We start from the raw sequence: 23,508 nt of genomic DNA, 5'->3' as shown, positions 1-23,508 counted from the left end.
CAAGGACCTCATAGGTAGGTTCTTCCCACAACCAGGGGTGCAATTAATCAAGACCCAAGACTTTAGCCCTAGCTACAGCAAGTAGAAGCCACTCAACAATCTCCCCGATGTCCCCAAGGTCCCAATCCTTAACAACATTTATTCTATCCTAGTGGGTCCTGCAGGTCATTCTCACTGAAAGTGAAGACTAGCATAGAATGTGGGTGGAGGGCTAGGTGTTTGATAATCCAGCGGCATTCGACTTTCCACTTGAGACAGATAATTTGACAGATAACCCCTGAGGGCTAAATTAACTTTTACATTTCAGCTGGGGTACTTTATAAGAACTAAAATCCAGGTTTCTTGACACCCATCCAATCTATATGCCTTTTATTTTAAAATTGTATTTTACTAACATGTTCCCAAACTAAATAAACATATCAAACACCTTACCCATATTTTTCGGACTTGAGATCTTAAGAGTGTTTTCCAGTTGTTTCTTATTTAAAGATCTTTATTTAGGATACTGTATTAGCTATATCAGGAGAAAATGATCCTATTTTTGAGTTTATGGAGTAAACTGATGGGCTGACCTTACTAAGACCTTACCGAGGTCTGAATATTTGTCCCTTCACCCTCCCATTCATCTGGTGAAAAAAATTTTTTTGGGGGGGGTACAAGGGATTGAACTCAGGGCACTCAACTATGGAGCCGCATTTCCAGTCATATTTTGTGTTTTACTTAGAGACAGGGTCTCACTGAGTTGCTGGATGCCTCACCTTTGCTGAGGCTGGCTTTGAACTTGTGATCCTCTTGTCTCAGTCTCCCAAGCTGCTGGGATTGCAAGCGTGCACGACCATGCCTTCTAGTCTGTTGAGATTTTAACCCTCAAGGTTATGGTATCAGGAGATAGGACCTTTGGGAAGAAGCCTTCATAAATGGGGTTAGTGCTTTTATAAAAGGGGCTTAACGTGGGAAATTAGGGAAGATGCGGGAGATGGGGGAAAGGGAGGGCAAGGGAGCATACCGAGAGAAAGATAAGACCAACATATATTATTTACACATACCAGTATGCCCCAGTGAAATCCATTTCTGTAGAATTAAAATGCACTGATTAAAAATTATGAATAAAAACAAAAAAGAGGCTTAAGAGAGCTGTTCATTCTTTCACTATTTGTGAACACAGTAAGAAGGCACTATGAGAAAGTGGATCCTCACCAGATACCAAATCTTCCAGTGCTTTGATCTTGAATTTTCCAGAACAGCAAGATATAAGTTTCAGTGTAGGGAGTGTGCATTGGAATTGACATAAAATGTTGATAAGAGACTAAGGACAGGGCAATTGACCAGGTTCCCAGCATGTTTTCTTGTTGCCTTTCACAAGGGAACTTTCAGGTTCATCTGAGACTGATTCACGTAGAGGAGGATCAAGAAGTGTGAATCTGGCAGAGAATGTGCACAGTAAGGCTCTGTAACTCTGCAGAACAGGAAGAGTAGGACCTTCCTACCATGCATCAGCTCTAATCTGAGCATTGTTAAATTTACCCCTTTCTTTGCATTCTGTGGGTAAAAGTTCTATTTTGGTTGAATTTTGTTCTTCAATATTTATTGGCTCTTCAAATAATGGAGGAAAACACTGGACAAGATTACAAAATAAGCTAAATTAGCTGACTTTGAATAACTGCAGCAGGAAGAATTTTCAGATAGCCTCCAAGATCTCTACGCCCACCTGCTGTTACTCCTCTGATTATGTTATATTACCTGGCAAAAAGGGATTTTTCAGATATAATTAAGTTTACCAATCAGTTCACTTTAAGATAGATTACCTGGGTAGGTCTGACCTAATTACACATGCTGTTTAAAAGCAAAATTTTTTTATTCAACTGGTTGCAGAAGTCAGGGAGATTTGAGGCATGAAAGAAATCTGGTAGGAGGATGCTCCTATTACTGAGATGGAGCCAGGACATGAGGCCAAAATCTAAGGATGGCCTCAAAGACCTGACAGCCAGTAAGACAATAGAGACTTCAGTTCCATTAGCCCAACTAAATGAATTCTGCCAATAACCTAAGAGAGTCTGAAATAGTTTTCCCTAGTTGAAGTTCTAGATGGAAATAGAGCTGTCTGACATCTCAATTTCAACCTTATGATATCCTGAGCAGAAGCTCAGCTAAATGTGCCAGACCACGAGCCCTGGAAATACAGTAATTCCTCAGCAAGGGCACCAACATTCATAGATGCTCCAGTCCTTTATATAAAATAGGTATGATTTGCATATAACCTACACACATCCTTCTGTATATTTTAAATTATCTCTAGATTGCTTAATACTTAGTACAGTATAAATGCTATGTAAATAGTTGCATTGTTTGGGGAATAGTGATATGTGTTCTGTGTGTGTTCAGAACAAATGCAATTTTTTTTTGAATATTTTTGATCTGCAGTGGGTTGAATCTCACGGACCCATGGATACGGAGTGACGACTATAGTGAGACAATAAGTAAAGGGCTAAATTTGTGGTAATTTGTTATATACAAAAAGAAAACAAATATAATTGTGTTCTGGGATTTCTCCTAAAATTAATTAGATCTTATTTAGATTTATTTTCTATTACTTTACGGCCGCAAGGTGGATGAAGTGGCCTTAAAACATGACTCAGTGGCAGTGGAAGGTCAGGAGGGGATTTACAGTTGGTATGGTAAACCTGTAGCACCTTTTAAGTGTCACTACTAGAAGAGAATAGTGATTATGTGCACAGACACGGGAATCTGGGCCCCCTCTTGCCTCTTGTGGGAGATTGGTTACATTATTTAAGCAGTTCTTCAAAACTGGGGCACAAATAGTGCCTAGCATACTTGGTCTTGGTGCAGCTTCTGTGAAAGGAAAAATTCTTAGCTTAGCATACAATAGATACTTAATAAATAGTCACTATTATACTAACAGTCACTATTCGTATTCTAATTTAAAGCAAAAGGGCTGGGTCTGTTAAAAGACCATGAAAGCAAGAAGGAGGTGGGGAAAAAAAAAAAAAAAAGGAAAGGAGAAAATGCATCTAAATGCAAGCTTTTGCTGTGGGTTACACAGCTATCCCAGATACTCAGCAGCCAAATTTTATTCAAGGGAAAGCCTTCAAAAAGCCTGGAGATAGAGCAGGGGACTTTTTTTTTTTTTTGGCAGTGAAATAGATTGCATCCTCAGGTTGTGTGTCAGTCACCCAAGGCCTGTTCAGACTCTGTTCCTGTTTTGAATTTAATGCTCTGCCTATCTCACTGAACCCGAGGCCACTCAAAAGTGAAGCTAGGACTACATATGATCAAAAAGTGAAATGCACAGAAGAAAAGGGAAGTGAGTCACACGACATGTCTTTCAAGCTTGACTTCCCTGGTGGTCTCTTAGGACTGGGAAGAACAAATGACTCCATTTTGCCAGGTGTGGCCTCCTAACAATGGAAGTGTATCTGCCTATGCAAAGAGAGAGAGGAAAAAAAAAATCAAGCCTTTTTACCTGTAGGGTTTTTATTTTTTACCCTGAATTTAATGGGCCAAATATACTCTATCTTTTAAAACATTGGAACAGATAACAACGTGGGCAGTTAAATCAATTTATACTTTTTGTCTATATATCTCCAGATATAATTTGGTTTTAAAATGGAGATGTTTGAGTAAGATTTAATAAACTCAGTATTAGATTCTCAAATAGAAAGTGTATCGTGAGTGTGTATGTGTTTTCCTAAGAACTCTTTAAGATATTAAATTATCTTTCAGAGACATTAATTTTGTTTCAAAGGTTATCTATACTATAGGTGGAATCCATAGGGGTACTAATTGTTATTTTTCTCAGAGATCAACAAACACAAGAAAGAGAAACATAACTTTAAAGTTTTCATCTTATATAAAATATTTTACTACTTAGTATTTCTCTTCAAATAACAAAAAGTCTCTTCAAATAATAAAAAGTCTCTCTTCAAAAAACAAAAGAGTTGATTATTCTGGGCTGGGACTGTGGCACTCAGTGGTAACATACTTGCCTGACATGTGTGAGGCACTGGGTTCGATTCTCAGCACCACATATAAATAAATAAAATAAGGATCTATTAACAACTAATAAATTTTTTTTAAAAAAGGAGTTGATTATCCTTCAAGGATTAGTTCTTATTATTTGTGTATCTTCTCTGTGACCTTGTTTAGGACCAGACACACAGTAGCAGCCAATACATATTTGTGGAAGGAGTGAAATTTTAGACTGTGTTCCCCAAGAAGCAGCTGTCCTGTCTGAAGGAGAAGTGGACTGAGACCCAAAGCACAGCTGCCACCACTATCCTGCCTCAGCAGAGTCACTTTCCCTGGGGCTGCTGTTTCCTTGTGTGAAAAATAAGAAGGTTGATCTGTTCCTGTTCTGCTCTGACATATATGATTCTAATGAAGGCAGGAAAATTCTCTGAGGTAGGACAACAGTGGTTTTGATGAATAGTCAAGAGAATAAATAGCTATACAATAAAGCAGGTTTTGAGAGAGAAAAAAAAAGAGAAAGAGGGTGTAGGGTGGGTGTGGGAGTGCTTTCGGCTGACTCTCCACATTTTTGACAAACTGCTTCACAGATGTCAAAGAGGTTTTGAAAGGGCTCCATTAAAAGATCTCTTTTCTTATTGAAAAGGGGATCTATCGTCCACTGATAATCATTTTCTAGACTATCACTACTGATAGGGAACATGTATTTGTGTGAGCATGTGTGGGTTTGCATGCATGCTATCAAAACTCTATTAGCTTTAAAATTATGACCCTGGGTATCATCACCATCAAACTCCTGTGGCCACAATTCACTCCCAGAGCCTTACCTTTTTCGTGTTTTATGTCAGAAAAGAAGGGATGTGGGAGAGTAGAAATGACTCTCCTATTTCCAGCTGCTTTTTGTCCTCAGGTATAAAGTATAACAGGTTTCAAGAGCAAAGGAGGAATGTGAAGGGTGAGAGTGAAAGGAATAACTCTTTGAAAAGTAATGGCAAGAGATAAAAATAAGTTACTAAAAGACAGAGCACCTTTTGATACAGAGCAAGCTTTGATTCCTACAGGGTTGGTTCTTGCTGGAACAAGCATAGAGAAATCAGAGCCTTGGCTATATCAGCCCTTAGATACTTACCCAGAAAATCCTGCTTGAACCAATTACCAGGCATTTACAAATTTCTGCCTAGGCTTTGCCAGAGATGCCATCTGCTTCTGCATGCCTAGCACTGACCTATTGCTTTCCTGACCACACAGGTATTGGGATGGATGCAGCTGCCTCGTCCAGCCTACTTGCCTCTGCCCAGCAACTCGAGTTTGTCTTACAACTAGATGCCTTAGATAGCTAATGGGCTAGACAGATCACAGTGCATCCTGCAAATGAGGTCACGCAAGCTGCCGGCCCTCCATTCTCTCTTGGGTAATGAGCTGCTGGGAAATGCATTGGATGGGTCCACCTTTAAAAAAGACACAGACAAATATATCATTTATTTAGCACCGTGGCTTGTACCTGACCATGGAGAAAAGCTATCAAAATGAAAAATTATAAAACATGATGCTGTGAAAGAGAACTGCAATTCTCATGTTATTTGGAATCAGGTCACTGGAAAGAGTCCAAGTTGCTTCTTAGCCAAATGGTTTGATGTAAAAGGGAGTCAGAATTCTGGATGCTTCAACCTCAGATCTTTTCCCCTCTTGATGCATTTGATTCCTGTAGAGATCTGTGTTCTGAGGAGGAAGATGAGAATGACTCTGTTGAGGAATTCTGAATAGGGGAAGGGTGGCAGGGAGGGCTTTGGGGATGGAAACAGGAGATGGGTGTGTCTCCTGGTCTAGTTCCTAGCCCTGTCCCTTTGAGTTAGTTCTTAGCCTTTACTTGTCTTAGCATGCTTATCTGTAAAACAAAGGGGGAGGGTATGTTTTCTGACTACCACATAGAGTTTGAAAACTGAAGAGACAACATATATAAACATCTTTGAACAGTCTTCCTCCCAACATTGGAATGTATAAGGCGAGCAGTAAATATTATTACCACTGCAGAATCATTTGTGTATTATTACATTTGTGTGTCATATCACCAGTGAAATATTCTACTTAGAAATAATATCCAGACTCTAATTTAGCACCCAGAGAGACTGTGTTTACATTAATAAAAGCTCACATCAAACAAAGCCATATCCTTCCCTGACTCCAAACCCCAGGCTGCTGAGGCTCTGGCTCTCTTGAGACTTTATTTGGAGCATTCATTATAGGCAGGGCTACTTGGGAAACATTTAAAGTTTTTCTTTCAAATGTTCACATTTTGGACATTGACTTTGGAAAATTTAGCTGGGCAAAAACATTGTCTTCAATTCCAGTCAATTAATTAACAGAAAAATATTCCAGGCTTTAAGATTTCCTGAGATTAGAATAACCATCCTTTTTTTTTTTTTAACAATATCTCGTGTCATAACATTTTCCCCCAAAATTATCCACCTGATTTCCAAGGACTGATCTTAAGTGACACAAATGCACATTTTGAATATGCACTTTTGGAAGGAGTAGAAAGAAATACTTATTATTATTTTTTAACACCATTTTGGAACCATGTAATGTTTACATAGTGCTTAGATTTCTGTGAACTAAATTAAAGTTTCACATGTCTGATTCAGGCACTAGGTGAAGAAATTTTGACCAGGAACACCGGGTACAATAAAAGTCCTAGGTATAGTTTCGGAACACTAAAATTGATGGTAGAAAACAAACACAACAGTTTCAGAGGACGCTCAGCATCTCTGAATAGAATTTTCTTGAAACTAGAGTTTTAATTTTTGAAAACAAGTATTATGTTATGAAAATAGAGAATAAGCATATGTAATTCGAAAGCCACAAGCTTGAAAATATATTCTAGGAGAAAAGTTGTTTCTGTTTTATTACAGATTCTTTGGTTGGGTGTAATCAACATTTGTTTTATTGACACTTCAGGAGTTTAATTGCTTGCTATAGTCACTCTCCATAGAATAAGCAATTGGCCCTCTGTTTTATTAAAATAGCTAATCTACATCCCAGCTTTGTCATTCTTTCTTGCCAATATGCTTAATAATATTTCTCCCCAAAGAAACATTTGCAAACTCTTGGTGTATAAAATACATGAATTGGCCCATGGAGCTATAATTGAGGAAAAATATTACTTTGCCCCTCCTCCCTTGGAAGAGCCCCATTTGAGTATAACTTGCATTATTCTCTAGAATTGTCCCCCAATTACCCTCTGTGCCATCTGGAAAGTAGGAATCCCTGCTTTCCAATACGTGCACTGATGATGGTGGTTCTTGGAAATCATCACGGTTTCAGATAATTAAAGGCAGTCCTCTTTGCTCCTTTGCTCATCCAAAACAGCAGAGCTTAGTTATAACTTCCAGGACCCAAGTGACTCCTTCCAACACTCACAAGCACATGCTATCTAGCCCCCATGTCATACCAGAGACAGGACAAAGTAGACCCCCGAGGTGTACTCAGAGTTGTGAGAGAAGTCAGATCTTTTCAGATCTTCTGCTAGTAAGTAGGCCATCTACACAATTAAGAAGGCAAAGCCTAGACTTAGAATTGCAGGGCTGGAGGGAAACTGTGTTTGTAAAGTTCAACTCCTCTTTTTAAACAAGATAACTGAGGCCCAAAGATATCAGGTGGCCTGCTTGGGGCCACAGAAAGGACATCTGACCTTGGTGGCTGCTTTTTTTTTTCAATCTTTCAATATAATGATTAACATTTCCTATCTCAGGGCTTTATTAACAAAGAAGGAAAAATATTCTTTTAAAAATCCAGTCAACCAAACAGCCAAAGTTACTGAAGTGCTGCCTATATGAGAACACAATACATACTGGGGTGAGGAGCACGGAGAGGGAGGGGGCTGTGCCTGGTGTGCATCCTCACCCTCATGCTGAGTTTCCTGCCAGCGACATTTGCTATTCCTTAAGGATTGTTGAAGTATATGTAGGTACAGCTAGCTAGCAGAAAAGTTTCCAAATGATCCTGAGATGGTTTGGCAACTTCTGCTCATATCTTTCATTCAGGTATATGTATCATCATTCTTTACATTGCTGTGAAATTTTGCATTTCCAAAGCTCAATGGCTATATCTTACTCATTACAATTGATAACAGATTAGCACTTACAGTAACTATAACAATTGTAAAGACAGTAGGAAAGATATCTATCCACATTGAAAGACCAAAGAAAGAGTTAGCATTCAAATGATCTATAATGCCACTATGTTAATGTCACGATTTTCCACTTTTGCGTGTCTTGGGTTATGCCCTGAAACCAAATGAAACAAATCAGAATTTGTTTCTTCTGGGTGTATTCTTTCACCCTACTTCTTGTAGGAAAAAATGATCACAAAACAACCCATTGACGTTTCTTTGGGAGTAATTTTTTAAGGATGTGTGATTGCACAATAGAACTACCATGAACAGCAACAACCTACCTTTTTAACACCTTTCTGACACAAATTCTGTAATGCTATATAAATTTGAAAACTGGTACTTACTTCCCAAGTGCATCTGGTTCTTCTAAGTGGGCAATAGCTTATTTGTTTGTTTACCATTTATTTTCCTAACTTTAACAATAAGACTAACAATAAGTGTGAATAATAAAATATTTCAAGGAACCCAGAGAAATTGCTTTAGACTGAAGTAAAAATAACTGCTTAATTACTAGTCTTAAAATCATGCCCCTACTGTAGATAAATTATGAATAAACCAATTGCATATGTACTTTTCTTCTTAAAATCTGCTTTAATGAATTGTTTTAATCTGCTTTAATGAATTGTTTTCTGCAGAAGCCATGATACTCAGACCACCTCTCTAAGAAATTGTCTTATAGGGTTAATGCTACATACATATTCAGTGTCTCAAATTAGAAAGTCCTGAAGTAGAGATTTTTTTAAAAAAATAATGCACTGCACTTGCAAAACCATTCTTATTGAAAACAAGTACCATAAACCTCTTTGTGAATACCATTGCTTAGGCATTCGCATTATCGAAGTGTCCCGATGGATACATATTCATAAATAATTCATATCCTATGGGAAAACCCTGAGGGAAAAGGAAGATACTTCCCTCCTCCCCGCTTTCTGCACTAGTATGTATGTATATACTTGAACAAGATTTTTTTTTTAATCACAGAAGCCTATATTTAATCTGATAATTTAATCTGATATACCATATTCTTGTTGCAGAGTGATTAATTTATGAAGAAACCAATAAACCAAAAATAGTCTGTCTTGAGCAGCTGCTTGAACAGATGGAAGGAAGAACATGGGAGAAAACTCAGCTGGTGGCTGAAGGGAAGAGAGAAAGCCCCACCCTGAAAGGAATTTATGTCTTGTTTATTCTATTAGGGATTCTGTGATTCTTTCCTCACCACACCTGCTTTCCCAAAGGAAATGACTCTTTTAACCTCTCTTTCCTGTCTTCTTGAATTGGAATATTTACTATAATAAAGCTCTTTTTTTAAAACTGTGATGTAAAAGCACATCATAATATAATTTCAAACTATTTAAGTTAATACTTAAGACTTGGAAAGAAGGCGTTGATGCTGGTTGCTCCATTATCTTCATGGTTTCTTTGTCTTAGTTTAAAGAGAAAATGTTGTTTCATGCTGAAGTAAGGGGATGAGGTGTGGGGGGGTTACATGCATAATTTTTATTGTACATTTCTAGCTTCTTGGTGAAATTAACTACAATAGGGTTGGAATTTTCAGGAATCTCACGTGACTCAGACTTGGTCCACAGAATGAGGACAGATGGGGCTGCAAAGTGTGGAGGAAGAGAAGGTGAGAGAGGAATAACATTTAGTTTCAAGAATTATGATGAAAACTAAATTCACTCAGGAGGTTTGGTTTTATCTAAACTGCTTGAATATATTGACCGCAAGCTATTAGAAAGTATAATAGCTAGCCAATTTTCCTCAGCTTTGGATCTTAATCTTTCATGTGACACTATATTGTGATAGATGGGAATTGAAAGGACTGAACTTTTATGTCTAGCTTATTGTATATTTATTACTTCTAAATAATTGGTGAAATGTACTTCTATCCCTCAACTGAAACACACTTAAATATTTTATATATTCTACATTTGAAATGGAAGTGCCCGCCTGAATTCTAAGAAAACAAATCCTGGATCATTACCAAAAAGTGATAATAACAGCATTATGTGATCGTTATAATCATTTGTACATATAAGTATGATAAATGTAACAGCTGCCTGTGTGAACTTAGGACTGTTGGATTTTATTAATGAGGCAAATGGCTCATTGCAGCACTTGTAATAATGTAAGCTCTGCTTGGTCGTGACCTGTTAATTGATTAGAAAATCTAAGCAGAGTAAATCTAAATAATGTCTTCCTACACAACAATTTAAAAGCTGCATACTTGCTTCTCATACTAAGTCACCAGTTATTGACTTTAATACATAGCAGGATGTGAAATCATTTAAATGACTTTCTATTAGGAATCATTAGCATTAGATAGGAGGTATGGTTTCATCTAAAAGTATTATTCTCTAAAGAATATTTTGATGATTTAGGTGCAGTTCCAAACAGTATTCAGACTTTTTTTTTAAAAAAATTCTGTTTTGGAACTTCTGTTTGGTTTAGTCTATTTATCCATAAGAATGTATCATTGTTCATTGTATTACTACAGCAATTTTAATATAATATTTTGACAGAAACTTGTGACTTGCATGTAACATGATAGCTTACAGAACATTATACTATAGTAAAAAGTGTAGATTTTGCATTTGAGCATAATAAAAATTAGTGGAGAGGAGGAGTCTGGATTCTGTGTGTTTTGGAAGGCCCTAGAAAAGATGGTATTCTTTTTTCTTTTAAGTCAGCCAGATCAATTCCTAAGCTGAATATAAGAACCTGCAGCGTTAACAACTCCAAAACACTGACAGTGCTGAGGAAAGAGTCCCTATGTCTGTAGTCACAGATGAGAATGGAGAGGTTGAAGAGTTTCTTCCTCAAACAACTAGATCCTTTTGATTCCTCTGGGTCCAGCTATGAAGCTGTCCTCAGTCTGGTTTTGGTCCCTCCACTCAGTCTCTGCTGAAGCAAGTAGATGAAACGATGACGGATTGGACCACTGTTATGGATCATTGCTGTTCTTGTACTTCCATTCTCCGTTTCAAACACAGGCAAGGAGAACCTCACTGGAGAAAGGAGAAAGCAATGTTGCTTTAGGAAAAGTAGATGGTTTTACTTAAATTGCACATTATGATCACATCTGGAATATTTTCCTTTAAGTCGACAAATGCTTTACTCGCTGTGAAAATGCAGAGGGTATATAGACAACTTAATGAGAGCCATGTGTCCTCAGGACCAAGTCCCTTTTATTCTGGCCATGCCAGCAATCTGTGTGGGGCTGGCCACGAGTCCTGTTGTACACAGGAAGAACTTACTGTGGCTTCCAAGATGTAGGCTCTCTTCTGAATGTTTGTGAGTGTCACCAATTTAGTCCTCACAGCGAGGTCATGAGGATGTGTTATCCTGACCCCTGTTATACATGTGGGGAAACTCAGGCACAGAGGAGCAATGTCACTTTCATGGTAACAGTGGTCTTACTTATTCATTCATTTTTGTGGTGCTAGGATTGAACCCAGGGCCTCACCCCTGCTAGGCAAGTGCTCTACCACTTACATGCACCCCTAGCCCTATAGCCAGTAAGAACTGAGTCTAGGTTTTTGGAGCCCAACAGCCTGCTTTCTTCTTACCTCCTCACTGTGTAGTCTCTCATGTATCCTCGTTAATCCCACGAGATTACAGACAACCAAAGGCTTTAAACATAAAATGCATTAGAGAGCTGATGTCAAATCCACTCTGACACTAAAAATGTAAGGTTATTTAGGAAGGTTTGGAATGTTACAGAACCTACTAAGGACTGGCACACTCCTGGTTTCCAGTCATATTGTCACAAGTGGCACTGACATGTTGATGTGATGCTTTCCCAGAAAGTGTCCAACACTTCCTCAGTGTCCTCCAATTTAAACGTCGTCCAGCCTCTAATCCTAAAACGGTTCTCACCTTAGAGAAGTGGGGAGTGGCTTCCAAGTGGCTCTGTGCTCCAGCTCCATCTTCTGAATTTTGAATCTGTTCCTCTAACAAGGCAGTGAGGTGTGCCACTTCAGAGGCCATCTGTCCTGGGGACACTCACAGTGGACGTGAACTTTGAATATGATTTGTGAACTGCAGTGAAAGAATATCACCAGGGAAAAGTCCAGAGCATTTAAAATTTTGGGGAAAGTTTTAAAATTTAAGTTGATTCTTGAGGACGAAAAAACAAAAATTATAAACAAATGTGTATTTTCACTCTTTTCCTTCTCATCCCCATCTCCCAAGTCTCCATCCTTTCTTGCCCAATCACTGCTATTAGCTGCAATATATTTTCTTCAAAGTTTTTGTATGTACATCCAAAAGAATAATTATGAGTTCTTATTGTACATAATTTTGTAAATAAATTTATTTTAATTAGGTATATATGACAGCAGAATGCATTTTGATTCATTGTACACAATTGCAGCACAACTTTTCATTTCTCTGATTGTGCATGATGTAGCATTGCACCATATGTGCAGTCATACATATACCTAGGGTAATAATGTCCACCACATTCCACCATCTTTCCTTCCCCCATACCCCCTCCCTTTCATTTCCTCACCTTTGGCCAATAAAACTTCCACCATTTTTCCCAAACCCTCCCCCCTGCCCCCACAATTTTGGATCAGCATCCACTAATCAGAGAGAACATTTGGCCTTTGGTTTTTGGGGATTGGCTTATTTCATTTAGCATTATATTCTCCAACTCCATCCATTTACCTGAAAATGCCATAATTTTATTTTCTTTTAATGCTGAATAATATTCCACTGTGTATATATACCACATTTTCTTTATCCATTCATCTATTGAAGGGCATCTAGGTTGCTTCCACAGTTTAGTGATTGTAAATTTAGCTGCTTATAAATATTGATGTGGCTGCATTACTATAGTATGCTGATTTTAAGTCCTTTTGGTTATGGACCCCGGAGTGGGATAGCTGGGTCAAATGGTGGTTCCATTCCCAGATTTTCAAGAATCTCCATACTGCTTTCCAAAGTGGTTTCACAAATTTGCAGTCCCACCAGCAATGTATTAATGTGCCTTTTCCCTGACATTTTCACTAACACTTATTGTGTTTGTATTCTTAATATCTGCCATTCTGACTGGAGTGAGATGAAATCTTAGAGTAGTTTTTATCTGCATTTCTCTAATTACTAGAGATGTTGAACATTTTTTTCATATATTTGTTGATCAATCGAGTATCTTCTTCTGAGAAGTATCTGTTCAGCTCCTTAGCCCATTTATTGATTGAATTGTTTGTTTTTTTGGAGTTAAGTATTTTGAGTTCTTTATATATCCTGGAGATTAATGCTCTATCTGACATGTGTGTGGCAAAAATTTGCTCCCATTCTGTAGGCTCTCTCTTCACCTCCTTGATTGTTTCTTTCACTGAGAAGAAGCTTTTTAGTTTGAATCCATTTCATTTATCGATTCCTGATTTATTTCTTGCGTTTTAGGAGTCTTGTTAAGGAAGTCGGGGCCTGATCCGACATGATGAAGATTGGTCCTGCTTTTTTCTCTATTAGGTACAGGGTCTCTGGTCTAATTCCTAGGTCCTTGATCCACTTTGAGTTGAGTTTTGTGCATGGTGAGAGATGGGGGTTTAGTTTCATTTTGCTGCATATGGATTTCCAGTTCTCCCAGCACCATTTTTTAAAGAGGCTATCTTTTCTCCAATCTATGTTTTTGGCTCCTTTGTCTAGTATGAGATAACTGTATTCATGTGGGTTTGTCTCTGTGTCTTCTATTCGGTACCATCGGTCTACAAGCCTATTCCAGTTTTGTTACTATAGCTTTGTAATATAAATTAAGGTCTGGTATTGTGATGCCTCCTGTTTCACTCTTCTTGCTAAGGTTTGCTTTGGCTATTCTGGGCCTCTTATTTTTCCAAATGATTTCATGACTCCTTTTTCTATTTCTACAAGGAATGATGTTGGGATTTTAATTAGAATTATACTGAGTCTGTATAATGCTCTGTGTGACAATATTAATTTTGCATATCCAAGAGAATGAGAGATCTTTCCATCTTCAAAGGCCTTCTTCAATTTCTTTCTTTAGCGTTCTGTAGTTTTCATTGTAGAGGTCTTTCACCTCTTTTGTTGATTCCCAAGGATTTTTTTTTTTTTTGAGGCTGTTGTGAATGGGGTAGTTTTCCTAATTTCTCTTTCAGAGAATTCATCACTGTGTCCATCATTATTTTGTAAAAGGCAGCAGAGTCAAAAACTCCTAAATTTTGCTTTTTTTCACTTAATAATAAATATACATAGTTCTTTCCATGTTAGTAATGTTTGTATGTAGAGAACTTTACCTTTTAAATGGCAATAACTATCTAATTGTATACTTTTTTTTTTTTTTTTTTTTGCAGTTCTGAGGGTTGAACCCAGCGTTTCACACATGCTAGAAAAGTGTCTACAAAGAAGTTACATCCCAGACCTTTTTATTTTTTATTTTGAGACAGGTTCTCACTAAATTCCTGACGCTGGCCTCAATCTTGTGATCCTTCTGCCTCAGCCTCCTCAGCGGCTGGGATTACAGTTATGCATGTTGAACCTGGATTTCTGTACATTTATGCAGCTCCCAGTATTCTGTTATGTAAAAATAGCTTAATTTTAAAATTTAACCAGTCCCCTGTGGATGGACATTTGGGTTGTTTCTAATCTTTTGCATTACAAACCATAGTGAGTGAAAGACTACGCACATTTATCATTTGAATGGTACACAAAATCTCCAAAGCAGAGTTGCAGGGTCAAACATTTACACATTTAAAATTTGACAGATATTGCTAAATTAATGTTATAGGGGAGGAAAAATGTGTTTTTCTTTTACCTATTTTAGGTTCATAGTTGAGGCCTCTTTAACAGAAGACAGATTAATGAAAGAAAAGGTTATAAATTCATTAACATGAATTTTACATGCCACTGAAGTCTTCATAAAGAAACAAAGACCCAAAGAAACAAATTAACCTGAGTATTTTTATACTAGGCTTGATAAGGAGGGAACAGTCACAGAGAAATAAGACAGAGATAAGGTAGGAACAACTGGCAATAAACTGGGCAACTTGGCCATTTGTTCAGTCTCCTCCGTGTCCCTTTGTCTTTAGAGATGAGGATGTTCCTTTCCTCCTGTTATAGTAAGGGGTCCTCTACATGAAGGTCAGAAAATCCTTCCTAGGTTTTACCACCTGCCTCAGGGGACAAGGGCAGAGGAAGTCCTGCTTCTGTTGTCTTCTTAATTTCCTTCATTGTAAAATATTCAATATGCCAAAGCTGTATTTGAGGATCGAGTGTCCTGAACCCCACCACTCTTCATAGGGACTGTACCAATCTACATGTCCACCTCTGATGTATGAGAGTAAGTTTTTCTCCAGTCTGCATCACATAGAGTATATTACTGATTTTTTTTGCAAGTATCTTAAATGAAAATTAATATATTAACTTAGTTGCTCATCTTTCCATGTTAAGAGCTATTTACATTTTTTGTGTGTGAACAGTCTATTCAGATTCTTTGTCTATTTTCCTATTTCACTTTTTAAATTTGTGAGTGCTCTTTATATGTTAACAAAATTAGCTTTGAATATTATAATAATTGACAGATATTTTAATCTATTTGTCTTTTGACCTTTCTTATTTTCTTTTGCTAGGCAGATATATTATTTTGGGGGATGTATATGTAAAATGTATCAATATTTCATTTCATGGCACTATGGACTTTTACTGTAAAGCTTAAAAATCTGAAAAAAACCTGTGCAGGGTACGCATAAAATTCATGGATTTTAACCTGTTTCAGTGTGTGATATACTTTCCCCAAAGAAATTGATTTTTTTCACAGTGTGTTATTTGAAACTGCCAAGAAGGTTAATGCCCTGGGCCCTGGCTACAAAGTAGGGTTTAAGCCTGTGGAGTTATATAGCTGAGGGATATTTATCATGGATTTTTGGAAGGTGCCCCCTCTCCCTGGGAGCCATTCTGCATTCTGGCTAAGTTTGCAGCCAAATGTTCATTTGGGGGAGCAAGAGATGTAGGAGGGAAAAAATAGCTTAGAGAAGACTCTGCCAGCAGAAATTGAATCCTATTTTCTTTAACAAAAACCTTTGTGAGAGGTTTCAAGTAGACGAGTTTTATTGTCGAGAATCCAGGATTCCTCTCCAGATAATAATAATAACTATAAAATTGCTTTGCATACATTTAAAACTTAATCCTCACATTAGCTTTATGAGACAGATATCATTAGAATCTCATTCCGTAGGCAATGTGAAGCTTAGAAATTTTAAGTAACTTACCCAAGATCACATAGCTAGCCAGGGACAAAGTTGAGAGTCAAACTCAAATCTCTTCTGATTCCTAGGACCAGGCTCGTAAGTACAATAATAAATGTCTCTTCAATTATGAAGGGGCCAGCTTAATTTTGCAAAACCCAGTTGCCTCAAACAGATGATTTAGCTTTGAGGGGGATCAAGAATATTTCTTCAACTACCAGGTATATCAAAATTCTCTGAGGGTTTTTCTTCACTAATTTTCAAATAGTAATAAGAAAGTTACTAAGGAAGCATCATATCCAAATCTGAGTCACTGTGAGATGTGAGGTTAGCCACACCTGTATTCATCTCTTGTGTTCCTGTGACCAGTGCAATGCCTGCCTTCACAGCCAGCCTTCAAAACACATGAAAAAAAATTTTTTTTTGTACTGAGCACGTACAGACTCTAGTCATTATTTCTTAAGCAATACAACAACTATTTACATAGAACTTATATTAAATACTATAAGTGATATAGAGACAATTTAAAGTATATCAGAAGATTGCATAAGTTATATGCAAATACTGGGCCATTTTATGTTAGGAACTTGAGCATCCATAGATTCTGATATCCCCAGGGATCCTGGAACCTGTGGAAAAGCTATATAATCAATGATACCTGCTGTAGATGAATTCTGTCCTTATTATCTTCATACTTAGGTTATTTCTATGGTTTTTAATTTAACATTTGTTTTTTGACTAGGAAATATATTTTCATGGTTTAAAATTCAAGACACAAGGCAGTATGGAGTAAAAAACAACCACTCCTATCTCCATCCACCCTGCTCCCCTTTCCATAGGCAGCCATATTATTGTTGTCTTTTGTATTCTTCCATAAATTTAAAGCATATGGAGACACAATCAATAAGTATTCCTTCCTATAAAGACAATCTTAAAAATACATGTGTATTCTTTATAAAGATGTAAATGCTTACTAATAAAAAATTTGAACCATGGAAATAAGTAGAAAGAGAAAAAAAGCTCTCATATTAATTCATTATTAATTCATTAGAGACATTTTAGGGTATTTTCTTCCATCTGATGAAAATGAGTTATGCTTTAATTACTTATTTTTTTTGCTCTGCTTTTCCTTACATCTAAGTCTAATCCAAATGTTTACAAGGAAGCTAAACAGCACAGTTGACAAGGTTTCAACTAGATTATTTCTAAACTCTGGCTGCTATAGTAGAGGGGTAGCCCTTTGGTAAGATACAAAGGCAAGTGCAGATCAGTCACTTCCAGGTTGGAAGGTTCTTGCTTTCTGATAAAAACCACAGCAGGATGAGGACATAGATAACACTGTTGAGTACTCCTTTTTGTTGTTTAAATTTATTTTTTAGTTGATACATTAAAAGATTGTACACATTAATAGGTGTTTTGATACATGTATACATGATATAATGTTTAAATCAGATTGAACCTATTTATCTCCCATTTATTACTCATTTATAGTGAAAATTTTCAAAATCCTTTCTTCTATCTTTTGAAATGTACAGTACATTATTGTTATCTATACTCAACCCTATTGTGCAGCAGTGTACCAGAACTTCCTGCTCCTATCTACAATAACTTACCTATTGACAAACCTTTCCCCATCCCTCCTTCCCTCTGTTGTCCTTGATGTCTGATAACCATGGTTCTACTCTCAACTTCAGTGAGATCGACTTTTTTTTGACTCCACACATGAATGAGATCATGTGGTACTGACTTTCTGTGTCTGTTTATTTCACTTCATAGAATCATCTCCAATTTCATCGCATGTTCTTGCAAAGAATAGGATTTTATTCCTTTTTATGCTGAAGAGTATACATTTTATTAATCCGTTCACCCATTACTGGACATTTAGATAGATCCCATTTCTTGGCTGTTGTGAATAGAGCTGCACTGAACACAGCTGTCTCTTTGACATACCAATTGGATTTCCTTTGGATCTATACCCAGAAGTGGGATTGCTGGATCCTGCAGCAGTTCAATTTTTAATTTCTTGAGGAACCTCCATACTGTTTTCCATAATGGCTGAACTAATTTACATTTCCAGCAACAGCATGCAAATGTTCCCTTTCCTTCACATCCTCACCAGCACTTGTTATCTTTATTGTTTTAGATAACAGCCATTCTCACTGAGTGAGGTGATAACTCATTGTGGTTTTTATTAGCATACTCCCCTGGCAATTAGTGACGGTAATCACGTACCTGTTTGTCATTTATATGTATCCCTTTGAGAAATATTAATTTAGATCTCTTGTCTGTTTTAAATGGGTTATTACTATGTTTTTATTTTGTTATTGAGATTTTTGGAGTTCTTTTCAATTTGTTTCCACTTTGATATTTATTATTTCTTTCTATTAACTTTGCTTTTGGTTTGTTCTTGTTTTTCTGGTTCTTTGAGATACAGTGATAAGTTGTTTGAGATCTTTCTACTTTTTTGATGTGGGCTTTGATTGCTGTAAGCTTTCCTCTACTGCATTTTCTGTATCCCATAGGGTTCAATATGTTGTGTGTTCAAAACTCATTTGTTTAATTTTCATGCATTTTAAAAATATTTTTTATTAGTGATTTCTAGTTTTATTGCACTGTGATCTAAAAAGATATTCAGTGTGATTTCAATGTTAAAAAATCTGTTGAGACTTGTTTTTTGTCCTATCATATGATTTGTCCTGGAGAATGTTCCATGAGCATGCTGGTGGGCGAAATGTGTATTTGGCACCTGTTGGATGGACTATTTCATAGATATTCTTAGGTCCATTTGGTCTAGAGTGCTGTTCATTCATTTTCTGCCTGAATGATCTGTCCCCTGCTGAAAGTGGGATGTTAAAACCTATTATTGTATTGGAATCTATCTCCATTTATATCTGTTAATATATTTGGGTGCTCTAAAATCTGGTGCATATGTATAGAATTGTTATTTTCCTGTTCTGCATTGTTCCCTTTATCATGATTATCATGACCATCCTTGTCTCCTTTTACTTCTTTTGTCTTAAATTTATACTGGAAGTATGACTGCCCGTGTTTTCTTTTGGATTCCATCTACATGGAATATCTTATTCTATCCCTTCACTTTTAATCTGTTTGTACCTGAGAGATGAAGGGAGCTTCTCATAGTAACATATAGTTGGGTCTTGATTTTTAATCTATTCCCTCACTCTATGTATTTTAATTGGAGAATTTAATCCATTATTGATGGATAATGCCTTATTACATTCATTGTGTAACTTGTTTTCTTCCTGTGTTATAATTTCTTTCTTTCTTCCCCTTACAGTCTTTCTTTGTGGTTAAGTGATTTACTCTAGTAGTACATTTGATTCCTTGCTTGCTATTTTTTTTAATTGTAATTTTTTGCTTTGGGGTTCCCATGAAGCTTACAAAAAATCCTTCGAGTATAACAAGCTATTTTGAAATGGTAACAACTTAACGTGATCATAATGACAAGAACAGAGACAAAGGAACACGAGAAAGTAGACTAAGAAAACTATATTTGTACCCCATTCCTCCACACATTTTGATATTTTGATATCCTATTTTACATCTTTTTATATTGTCTATCTCTTAACTTATTAATGTAATCATTTTATTTTATTAAGTGTTCATACTAAAGATATGAATTGTTTATGGCCATGCTTACAATGTCAGAGCATTCTGAAATGTCTGCATGACACTCTTATCCATTTTGTGTACTTTCCCATAATTTATATTTTCTTTTTCTTTCAGTTAGAAGAATCTTCTTTAACAGTTTTTGTAGAACAGGTCTGGTTCAGATATTCCCTGTTTTTGTTTGGGGATACTTTTTAATTTCTGAAGGGTAGCTTTGCTGGCTACATTACACCTGATTTTAGGTATTTTCCTTCCCCTAGTACTGTGAAAATCTCATGTTACTCTCTCTTGGTCTGTAAAATTTCTGTTGAGTAGTCTATTGTCAGGAGAATTAGAAGATGCCTAATTTGTTATTTTGACATACTTAATTTGTTAGTTGTTTGTTTTCTCTTAGAGCCTTGAGAATCTCTTTACCTGTCACCTTAGGGAGTTTGATTGTAAGATGACTTGGGGTAGATTTGATTGAGTTTAATCTATTGGTGACTGTATCTGGATATTTGTATTTTTCTCCAGATTTAGAAAGTTTTCTATTATTATTTCTTTGAATAAACTTTTTATTCCTTTGGCATTCTCAGGCTTTTCCTGAACCTCAATGATCCAAATATTTGCTCTCTCAATAATGTCCTAAATTTCCCTTAAACTTTCATTATTCCTCTTTATTCTTTTTTCTCCTCCAGTTGTGGATTTTCAAGCAGCCTGTATTCAAGCTGACTAATTGCTTAGTTTATCCTCCTTTTTATAACTTCTATTACAATTTTAATTTCACTGAGTGTATTTTTCATCTCAATGTTTGATTTTTTTGAATTGCTTCCATCTTTGTTAAGTTTCTTTGTTAGAGTACTGAAACCTTTTCTTTGTGTTTTCGTCATGCTTATTGAGTTTTCTTTTCTTTTTCTTGGTACTGGGATTTGAACTCAGGAGCACTCAACCACTGAGCTACATCCCCAGCCCTATTTTGTATTTTATTTAGAGACAGGGTCTCACTGAGTTGCTTAGTGCCTCACAAAGATGCTGAGGCTGGCTTTGAACTCAGGCTCCTCCTGTCTCAGCCTCCCAAGCCTTTGGGATTATAGATGTATGCCACTGCACCCAGCTTTATTGAATTTTCTTAAACAGCTTTAAATTCTCTGAGATTTCTCCCACACCGATTACCATCTGATTAGTTTCTGGAATCTTATTTTTTAAATTTTTAAAATTTTTCTTTTAATTACATGTGACAGTAGAATGTATTTTGACATATTATACATACATGGAGTATAAATTCCCATTTTGTGGTTTTACATGATGTGGAGTTACACTGGTTGTTTTCTCATATATGAGCAAAGATATATCCAATTCATTCTACTGTCTTTCTTATTCCCAACTCTCCCTTCCCTTCATTCCCCTTTGTTTAATCCAATGAATTTCTATTCTCCTCTACCCCCCTTTATAATGTGTTAGCATCCACATATCAGAGAAAACATTCAGCCTTTGTTTTTTCTTGGGGGGGATTGGCTTATATCACTTAGCATGATAGTCTCCAGGTCCATCCATTTACTGGCGAGTGCCATAATTTCATTCTTCTTTATGGTTGAATAATATTCCATTGTGTATATATACCATTTTTTCTTAATCCATTAATCTGTTGATGGGCATCTAAGTTGGTTCCATAGCTTGGCTATTGTGAATTGAGCTGCTATAAACATAGATGTGGCTGTGTCACTGTAGTATGCTGATTTTAAATTCTTCAGGTATGTGCCGAGGAGTAGGATGACTGGGTCAAATGAAATCACATTCCAAGTTTTCTGAGAAATCTCCAAACTGCTTTCCTACCAGCAATGAATGAGTGTAACTTTTTCCCCACATCCTTGCCAAAAATTATTGTTACTTGTATTCTTGATAATTGCCATTCTGATTGGGGTTAGATGAAATCTCAGTGTAGTTTTAATTTACATTTCTCTAATTGTTAGAGATATTGAACATTTTCTCATATATTTGTCGATTGGTTGTATTTCTTCTTCTTTGAAGTGTCTGTTCAGTTCCTTTGCCCATTTATTGATTTTGAGTTCTTTATATATCCTGGATAATAGTGCTCTATCTGAAGTGCTGGTGGTAAAGATTTTCTCCCATTCTGTAGACTCTCTCTTTGGGTTCTTGATTGTTTCCTTTGCTGTGAAGAAGATTTTTAGTTTGATAGCATCCCATTTATTGTTTCTTGATTTTATTTCTTGTGCTTTAGGAGTCTTGTTGAGGGAGTTGGTCACTAAGCTGACATGATGAAGAGCTGGGCCTATCTTTTGTTCTAGTAGGTGCAGGATCTCTCGTTTAATTCCTAGGTCCTTGATCTACTTTGAGTTGAGTTTTGTGCATGGTGAGAAATAGGGGTTTAATTTCATTTTGCTACATATTGCTAGCTGGCTGGGCTGGCAACTAAAAAACCACACAAATACAGAAATATCTTTTTCAGGGGTCAGGCATGTCTCTCAGACCTCAGGTGTTAGCTCCCATGCTGGAGGGCAAGGGGAGCAAGGAAGGCAAGAGGCAAGAAAGAGAGCCCACCTGAAACTCCCCTATTTGTTGGGGGAAAAGCCATTCATAGACTATTCCATCCAAATAAGGCAAAAGATTGGGTTTCAAAAGGTGGAGTCTTGCTTGGTAATGTCTTATGGTCAGCAAGTTGATTGACATCTTGGAAAGCCACACCCATCTCAGGTATGTGTGGGATCACAGGTAGAGCAAGAGAAGGGCACACAGCCCCCAAAATGCATAATGCCAGACCGGTCCCCTCGTGCACTCAAATGTGCATAGCTCACACACACAGCCCATTGATGGCTTGCAACAGTTATATATGGATTTCTAGAACCTTATTTTGACTGTTAGGTGATCTGGTTTTCTGAAAGCTCTTGATGCTTGTATTTCTATAATTTTAAGCAGTCCGTTATTTTCTCTGAGCATATAGTCATTTTCACTATTTCAGCACTGGATAGTATCCAGGTCCAGATTTCTTGGTAGTCCTCTGTTGGCATGTTGTAGTGACATGACATTTCAATACTGGAGAGCAATTCAAATCCAAGTTTCTCCCAAAAATACTATTAGTGTGTTGTTCAGAAAAAGCCAGGAGTACTTAAAAAGAGTACTTTGTTCCCATAAGCTTCTCCCGGGGGCTATAGTAGGTGCAGCTGCCTCATCTTCAGTTACTGCCCATGTGCTCAGGCGCTACAGGATTCCACCCAGCCTGGGGTAGGGTCACTGAGGATGAACAATCACCAGGTTCCTATGTCACATCTGTGTCCACAAGTGCTACCAAACTGTGTCTTACCCTGAGGCATAGTCTGCCCACACCAACACAATACTGGAATAAGACCAAGAACCACATTGCTCTGGGCTGCCTATTGCTAGAGACTCATGGCCCAAGACCAGTATATCCAGTCACAGGTGATACTTTTTTTTTTTTTTTTTTTTTTTTGAGAGAGAGAGAGAGAGAGAGAGAGAGAGAATTTTCAATATTTATTTTTTATTTCTTGGCGGACACAA

This window comes from Urocitellus parryii, chromosome 8 (genome assembly GCF_045843805.1).
Source record: "Urocitellus parryii isolate mUroPar1 chromosome 8, mUroPar1.hap1, whole genome shotgun sequence".
NCBI lineage: Eukaryota > Metazoa > Chordata > Mammalia > Rodentia > Sciuridae > Urocitellus > Urocitellus parryii.
This window is presented reverse-complemented; position numbering follows the sequence as displayed.